This window comes from Muntiacus reevesi, chromosome 9 (genome assembly GCF_963930625.1).
Source record: "Muntiacus reevesi chromosome 9, mMunRee1.1, whole genome shotgun sequence".
Lineage (NCBI taxonomy): Eukaryota > Metazoa > Chordata > Mammalia > Artiodactyla > Cervidae > Muntiacus > Muntiacus reevesi.
In genome coordinates this window covers 41,605,331-41,614,889 of record NC_089257.1, presented here as the reverse complement: position 1 = coordinate 41,614,889, position 9,559 = coordinate 41,605,331, and the positions used below count along the sequence as shown (strand labels likewise).

The 9,559-nt window shown below is 35.9% G+C and overlaps 1 pseudogene; it reads right to left on the bottom strand.

Annotated features, from left to right (window-relative positions):
* Positions 1 to 442: 442 nt before the first annotated feature.
* Positions 443 to 1,402, bottom strand: LOC136174004 (olfactory receptor 52D1-like; annotated as a pseudogene).
* Positions 1,403 to 9,559: the final 8,157 nt, after the last annotated feature.

Genomic DNA, 9,559 nt, shown 5'->3' with positions numbered 1-9,559 from the left:
AAAAGCTAGCACCGAAATAATCTCACGACGTACTGTCAAGTATGTAGTTAAGAAAAAAGGACATTTAATCAAGAAGAAAGGACTGAAGCAAAAACAGGAAAATTCCTAAATCTGATAATGTCTAAAATGTTAAGCAAATAGATATATGACATATAGCTTTTATTTTTTGCCTCATATAATTCTCCACAGATTTTGTCAGTTATCTGGGCTATTATAGGAAATAATATTTTAATATTTTGAAAAAGAGTTCTACTTGGTAATATATCTTCCTTAATGTATTGACTGTTATAACACAGAATATATCATTGGATGCGTTACTTCCCGCAGAAAAATCTAATCCCTCTGACCATTAAGACAGGGTATTCATGAAAAAAATACAACTTTTAAGATAGAAAACATATTATTTGTTCATTTGTTCACAGTACTCAACAACTAAGAGGATTTAGTTCAGAAATTTTGAAAACCTGAAAAATTTAAGAAACTTGTCCTGTATCTTCTTGGTCATTACCCCAGGGGAGATGGGGTTCAACATGTGTGAGTCTAGGAGATAAATGTTGGCCACAGATACGTGGACATGGGGCGCCACATGATGCCCAAACCTGTGAGTGGAAAAAGAGAAGAAGGCTGGAGTATAGGATACTAAGATCACACAGACATGGGAGCCACAAGTACCCAAGGTCTTGAGTCGAGCATTCTTGGATGGGAGGTGGAAGACAGTGTAGAATATGAGGAAATATGAACAAATGGTCAATATGAAGTCCACTCCTCTTGTAAGAAATGCTATGATGAAGCTATAGGCTCTACGGTCTGGTCTCAGCACAGGCAATCTTGATGAGGGCCATGAACTCGCAATAGGTGCGGGAAATGATATTGGTCTCACAGTAGGGAAGACACCATAGAAGGAAAGAGTGAGGAAAGAGAAGGGCTGTGTCCCAGAATACAATTGCTAGACCCATGCCCCCAGGTTACAGAATGGGTCAGAACAGCAGAGTGTCTTAATGGATTACAAATAGCTACATAACAGTCAAAAGCCAAGGCCAGGAAGAAGCCAGACTCCATGGTGGAGCAAAGGTGAATCAGTAACACGGGTGAGGCAGGCTTCAAAGCGAGTCTCTCCATCATGGAACCAGAAGAGGCTGAGAAGTTTGGGCACAACTGTAGTGCACACAGTAAGGTCAGCTACAGCCACCATGCAGAGGAAGAGGTATATTGGCTCATGGAGGCTGGAGTCTGTCTTGTTGATAAACAGAAGAGAATAGTTTCCCAGTAGGGCAAAAAGGTAGCCACAACAAAAGGGGATGGAGATCCAGATGTGAGCAGCCTCCAACCCAGGAATGCCAAAGAGAATGAAGACTAATGGATGGACATCAGTCTTATCGTACACTGTCATAATCAGTGTCAGATATTTAGCTTTCTCTTCATGGATTTTCCTCTAAAGCAAACAAACAAAACCTTAAAAACTTTGAAACTTCTGATAAACATGCCAAATATAGGGAACTGCAGGTAGTGGATTGCAGGTAATTACAACATTTGTAATTTATTTAGATAGAAATTATTCATCATATGACTCTCAGATATTTCAGAACAATCCAACAAACTTTTTGGTCAACCCAATGTTAGACCTGGTTTGTGCCTAAGACACTGATTTCAAAGAACTCATTTTTAATATAATTAATTGCCCTATGGATGTGATCATTTATTTCATTGCATTTGTATATGTGAGAAAGGGAAAGAGGATCCTGCGCATAACATTAGAAAATACGATCACCATTAATTTTATTATGGATGTTGGTTGAAAATTTCCTTTTAAAATTTCCACCAAGAAGCTGGCCCAAATATAAATTTTTCTCTTCCTAATTAACACTTTTCCAATGCACTTTTCCAATGCACTTATATGTTGAATCTCAGAGGTACAATTATCATTGTTAGATAAAATGTCAGGATGTCAGTGACATCCTGTTCTATCGATAGTGTAGATATACTCTGAGCTCATGCATTTTGAGCTAATGAGCGTCCCCTCTTTTTTTCCCTACAATGAACATTTATTTATATCCTTTTTTTTTAAAAAATATTTAATTTATTTTTTATTGAAGGATAACTGTTTTACAGAATTTTACTGTTTTCTGTCAAACCTCAACATGAATCAGCCATAGATATACATATATCTCTTTCCTTTTATCTGTATTTGTGGATCTATCAAGACTTTCATATTTATCAGGCACCTTAGCATTCTGTCTTTTATTGCTCTGTCTCACTGTACCATTTAAATATACCATTTAAAAAATAATTTCTTAATGGAAAATAAAATCTCACTGGCAATTAGGAAATTGAAAATTAAAATAATATGATACAAAACACATATTATATTCTTAACCAAAAGAATATTAAGAGTGATGATATGTTGTAGTGACATTTGGGTTAAAGGACAACTCTTACACTCAGTTGGTAGGGGTGCAAACTGAACCAACTTTAGAGGGAACTTTTTTACTAAATCTTTTTACTAAAAATAATATTTTTGGTAGAACATTTTAACCACTTGCCATCCTAGAAAATAATTTTCTATATATACACAGAGATATATACAGTGTTTCTCATTGTAAAACTGCCAGTGATAGAAGAAAAAATACAATATTCAAAACGTCTCTCAACAAAATTAAGTTAAAAGTTGTGGCAAATTTATATTAATTATTATTAATTATTATTATTAATTATTATTATTATTAAATTTATTAAATTTATTAAAATTATTAAATTTATTAAATTTATATTAATTATTATTAATTATTATTATTAATTATTATTATTAATTATTATTAATCAAAATAAAGTATACTTAACTAATATAGAAGAAATTCGAAATTTTAAAAATGCAGCTAAATTTGTTTTATATTCCCATATTAATATACATACATGTGTGTGTGCATATAAATATGTATGTAATATATATAAGATACATTCTATAATGTAAACTATTATATACATAAGTACATATGTATATCCAATTCAGTTCAGTCGCTCAGTTGTGTCCGACTCTTTGCGACCCCATGGACCACAGCACACCGGCCTCTCTGTCCATCACCAACTCCTGGAGTTTACTCAAACTCATATCCATGGAGTCAGTGATGCCATCCAACTATCTCATCCTCTGTCATCCCCTTCTTCTCCTGCCTTCAATCTTTCCCAGCATCAGGGTCTTTTCAAATGAGTCAGCTCTTCTCATCAGCTGGCCAAATATTAGAGTTTCACCTTCAACATATGTATATAAGATATGACCCAGCAATATCACTTCTGGGCATACACACTGAGGAATCCAGATCTGAAAGAGACACGTGCACCCCAATGTTCATCGCAGCACTGTTTATAATATCCAGGACATGGAAGCAGCCTAGATGCCCATCAACAGATGAATGGATAAGGAAGCTGTGGTACATATACACCATGGAATATTACTCAGCCATTAAAAAGAATTCATTTGAATCAGTTCTAATGAGATGGATGAAACTGGAGCCCATTATACAGAGTGAAGTAAGTCAGAAAGATAAAGAACATTACAGTATACTAACACATATATATGGAATTTAAAAAGATGGTAATAATAACCCTATATGCAAAACAGAAAAAGAGACACAGAAGTACAGAACAGACTTTTGAACTCTGTGGGAGAAGGTGAGGGTGGGATGTTTCGAAAGAACAGCATGTATATTATCTATGGTGAAACAGATCACCAGCCCAGGTGGGATGCATGAGTCAAGTGCTTGGGCCTGGTGGGCTGGGAAGACCCAGAGGAATCGGGTGGAGAGGGAGGTGGGAGGAGGGATCGGGATGGGAAATACGTGTAACTCTATGGCTGATTCATATCAATGTATGACAAAACTCACTGAAAAAGAAAAAAAAGAAAAGAAAAAAAAAGATAAACAAATTTATACTGATAATTTATGCTGAAAACAATATGAAAGGATACACACTCAAATTAGGAGTCATCTAAAATGGATGATGGATGGAAAAGAGTGGAGAAAGAATAAAATTTAGCTGTATCACTAAGATTCGACTTTCTAAATAGTTCCTGTGGACTCAGCATATACATGTGTTACCAGAATAGTTTAAGGTTAAGGTAAATAAATCAGTAATGCAGAGCTAAATTGTAGTCTTCAGAAAAAAATAAAAACTGAGAATTACAAATGAGAGGTGATCTTCCGTGTCTTGCAAAACATCATGAAATTTTTCTAACCTCTTGAATTAGAAACTTTTCTCACATCTTTCTGCATAAGGAATTGGTCACTTATTCAATTCATGAAGGTGGTGACCCTGTGTCTTTGGTCATATTTTTTTTACATATCCAACCTTCAGTAACTTTTGGTTAAAATTGAAGAGTCTACTCACATGTCAGCTACCCTGAGATTACCTTTCTAGAAGCTCTGATTCATCATTGACATCCCTCCTCAGTGTCCTTATGGTATCTGCACTTACCTGCCTTCTATCTCTTATCATACTGTATTTTACATTTCTGCATATTTTTCTCCTTTATTATATTGCACATTGTTACTTGGCAGAGACAATATCTTTTCTGATTTTTGCTGTTTTTTCAATTAATGAATAAAGGAAAAAAAGAAACAGAATGTAAGGGAATGCTACTATTTTTTGTTAGTAGTTTCAATAAAGGATAACGAGTAAGTTGTTACAAATTTATGACACCAGACACTATCCCCAAACTTTGTTCATTAACCATTTCCTGATTTTGATATTAACTCTTCCGCACATACCAAGGGATAAGTTTTTAGAAAAATTTAATTCTGTCAATATTTTGTTTCTTATTTGATAATAGGATGGAGAGGAAGAGGAAATAGCATTAAACTCACACTTGCTGATGGAAGAATTAAATATACAGCCTATAATGTCTTCTGGGTAAATCCTACTTCCTCTATCATTCTTTACAATAAACAAGGAAACAATCAAACATGAATTGAGTATCTACTAGAACTATATAAGTTGCATTGCAGGTGTTACCCCATTAAGTCCTTAAGGAAACTGTAACATGCCTCATCATGTCTGACTCTGTGATACAAGGAACTGTAACCCACCAGGCTCCTCTGTCCATGGAAATTCTCCAGGCAAGAATACTGGAGTGGGTTGCCATTTCCTTCTCCAGGGGATCTTCCTGTCTAAGGGATAGAACATGGCTCCTGCACTGAAGGCAGATTCTTTATCATCTGAGCCACCAGATGGTTTTCTTATCATGACACAAATAAGAAAAGAAGCTAAGAATGTTCATTTGCCAAAACCTACCCTATATGAATTCATGGACTATAACTTGAAACCAAGCATAATACAAAATTTTGAATCTTTGTATTAGCCATTAGAATATACACTCTATAGGGTTTTGTAAATGTAAATTGACACAATGCAGTTAAGATGGCTTTGAACATCATGGACCATTGATCACATATTATCTATTTCTAAGGTCTGTTTAGAATATAGGGTTGTTAGCTCCATACTCTCATCCTTTGCTTCATCAGCCTTCCTCTGAAGGAATGAACTAAGCAGGGAAGTTCACACAGAAATTTACTTTTAGGAAAGTTGCATCCTGGTCACAACCTGTAACAGAGTATAGATTTTGCTGCTTCTAGGCCAGAGGAAGTCTTTTCATGGGCCACAATTTCAAATAGGTTCAATTGCCTCAAGAAATCATATACAAGCCTGTTTTTCAAAGCCGGTCTGCTCTAACTGGAGACTTGAGAACTTCCATCTGGCTACTGTCCACTCAGCCCAAGACACAAATGAGAACAACTGCTCACTGCTTGAAGTCAGCAGCGGTTCTGGGGGATGAGCACCCACCTTACTGAGGAAGCCTTTAGTTCTCTCATGACTCACAGGTTTTTCCAAATGAGCTCAGTTATAGACATGTTTCCTAATGTGTAAGACTCCCAGGGTCATTGCATGTGGCTGGTCTCCCTGTGGAGTCAGAGAAAGAAGCCATTGGGAATTGAAGATCTTAGTTCAAAATTCATGTTTGAAGACTTTAAAGGCAATGTCTTAATAACAGCAGAATCTAGGATGGAGTATGGAGGGAAGTGAGTCTTCCTTGTCTCTGGAACCTACCCCTCAGCAGGACTGCTTGAGTCTCAGCATTTTTTTTTTAATATTCTGTGTATTAATTGGAAAAGGAAAGATTATGTCTAGTTCCTGTTTTACATAACACCTTTGTATTTTTAACAAGGTAATACATATTAACATGCATCTCCCTCCAGAATCTGGAAGTTAATACAGAGCACTTGGATCAGTCACCAAAATTGTCCAGATGGTCTTGAGTTGTGCTAGTCACTTCAGTCATGTCTGACTCTTTGGGACCCCATGGACTGTACCCCATGAGGCTCTTCTGTCCATGGGATTTTCTAGGCAAGAACACTGGAGTGGGCTGCCATTTCCTTCTCTACCATATGGTCTTAAATGTACATTATTCTCTCAAGGATATGTCCTTGGGTACTACATTATTCTCTCAAGGATATGTCCTTGGTTACTCCTGGTATGAGAATGATGGGTGGATTTTACATTCCAAGAGCAGCAGAGAGGGTAAGGATACTCTGACTCCCTTAGTCTAGCTTCACAGTCAGTTAGCAGTGAAATCTTTTCAAAGACCTCTTCCAACAATCTATACCTTGAGATGGGTTCTTACAATTTTATATGCCCACTCTATTCTGCACTGTGCTTTTAGTGCTCAGTAAGGGGTTTCACTAGCATGGAGGTGGCCTATTGGGTGACTATCTGGATACACTAAAGGCAAATGCAACAACAGTATAGTCATATGCAAGAGAAAACACAGGTCAACATAATAACAAAATAACGTGATTTTTTGTTTGTTTGTTTGTTTTCATGAAGAGCCACATAAACTGACCATGACTTGTTAAGTTCCCCTAGGCTAGAAGTCAGGTCAATCAGAGTACTTGCATAGCACATTGATCCATGATGAGAGTTGGGGTGGTGGCTGTCTCTGTGACATCCATATCTTTATGGAGTTTGATCTCTCTGCAAGGTCCCTATTCTGCCATATGGGTCAACAGATCCTACTGGTTGATCATTCTTATGTATTAAAGTCTAGGATAGTACTTTAGTCTAGCTGACCAAGATGGTTTTACACTTAGTATTTTAATCTAGCTGTTGGATATTTTACTCTTTATACCAACTCTACTGCTAGGTGATTATAGAGGAATTGGAACTTCAATTCAGTGTCATGTTCTTTTGTCTGCTCTTGTATATCATGACCTTTAAATGTGACCTCCCAATAATTGTTCACAATGTCAATGCCTTGGACAGCCACAAGATAAACAGATGTTCATATCCACTCTTCTGAGTCTTAAAAGTTTATATAGAGGCTTTAACTGGGTTCAGTCATGTGTTCCATACAGAAGGTCTCAACAAAACATTGCTCTCTCCCAAGGCTAATATGTCCCTGGAATAGCTCTTAGTGTAGAAGTGGTGGGTGAAATGAGGACAGGGGAGGGGTTGAGAAGCTTATTACTGGCATATTTTCACACAGTTTAGGGAGAAGAAGAAGGCTAGAAGGAAACTGGATTGTGGAGATTAGAGTTCAAGAAGTATTCAATTGCAATGCATATTACATACCCAGATAGAGAAGTCAATTTGTTGGGTGGATAGAGAAGTTTTATTTAAACAAATAGGGCAGACATGGTGATACAAACTTGGAAATCTTCAATGCACAAGCTGTTATTTGTAGCCATAGAAATAAGTGTGGCCATAGAAGGAAAGATGACAAATATGCAGATGATAAAGGCAGAACAGGGAAAATTAAAGAGAAGGAGAAACTGGAGAAACATGTAAGGAAGCAGATGATACAAAGTATTTTCACCAATCCTATTTTTCCTCATCCTCTATATTTAGTACAACAGCAAGTTCTGTTGATTATATCTTAAACAGGTCTCACACCTCTTAATTCACTTTATTTTGACAATCGTCACATAGGATCCAAGCTGCTATTGTTTTTTTGAGGCATATACCCTGATAGTCAATCATCTGTTTGCTTCTGCTCCTAAATTAGTAGTCATCCTTGATTCTTTTTTGTTTTTTACAATCATTCCACAAATTTAACTCCATAATCCATTTATGTTTCTACATATTCAGCTTCCTTAGAAAACCTGACATTATCTTAAACCTGCTCTTTGAAAACAGTCTTAATTTTATATCAGTAGATCTATGAAAGTGAAAGTGTTAGTCACTTAGTCACGTTCAACAATTTGCGACCCAATGGACTGTAGCCTGCCAGACTCCTCTGTCCATGGAATTCTCCAGGCAAGAATATTGGAGGGGGTCGCCATTCTCTTCTCCAGGGGAACCTTCCTGATCCAGGCATAAAACCTGGGTCTCCTGAATTGCAGGCACATTCTTTTCCATCGGAGCTACCACGGAAGTAGATCTATAGAGTAGATCAGTATACATCGCTGAAAAGAAGGTTTCCGATTAAAATAGATTAAATTTAAGCTTTTTTTCATTGATTTATAAAGTCCTAAATGACCTGACACGTGCCTCTTTTCAACTTTCCCAAGTACCACTCTTCCCTTACATAACTTGTTTCAGCTATCCTACTCTTTGCTTCCTCCTCAAACACTTAGTAAGTATTTCTCCCAGTAAGCAAGATACTCCTTCCATCATTTCTTTTTCTTGCAATACTTTTCTTCCTCTCTCTGAATGACTGGTATTTTCTTATCATCCAGATCTCAATTCAGTCACTATCTCTAACAGAGTTCTTTCCTGATCTTTCTTCTTACCTCTAGTCAGTCTCCATCACATTAACCTCCGAGCTTTCATAAGAGAATATTTTATTCCCTGAAATATTATGTTTTTTATTTGTTTTCTCTCATTACAACAAATATTCTAAAATAAAGGACCTTTCCCACTTTGATTATTACATTTTCAGTTCCTAGAATATTACCTATTTCTTGATGCAAAGAAAGGAATTGGTTTAATAAATAAACATAGGAATGCAAAAAATTCTATGTACATGGTTGTTCAGTAAGAGATTATACAGCCTCTTTGCACAGTAATGTTTTAGCAGTAGATATAGATAATTTTATTTTTTTTCTTTATTTCTATTATGTTCCTATCACACTTGCAAAAATATTGATCTTTTCTTTCTCTTTTTTTTGCAATTAGTGGAACAATGAAAATAACACATATATCCAGGAACTGAAGACTGGTTAAGTAAATTATGGAACATAAATTAAATGATATATTTTATGGTCATAAAATAATATATGTTTTCATAATGTAATCATGGAGACTTCTGTATCAACATAAGGTCTTTGTTGCATTACATTTTCTCACAGAAAATTATATATAATAAACCAAGTCAAAAATTATTGTGTAAAGCCAATGTGATTATACATTTGAAAGAATTTAAAGCTAAGAAGCATATCTGTTAACTGTGTATTTCTAATGAACCAGTGGGTCCCAAAGAAAATATCTCAGAGTGAGACAGATTACACTGACAAAATTATGTTTTCTTCCCCTTTTCTTGGATATTTAATAAAAGTGGAGGAGAATAATGCTG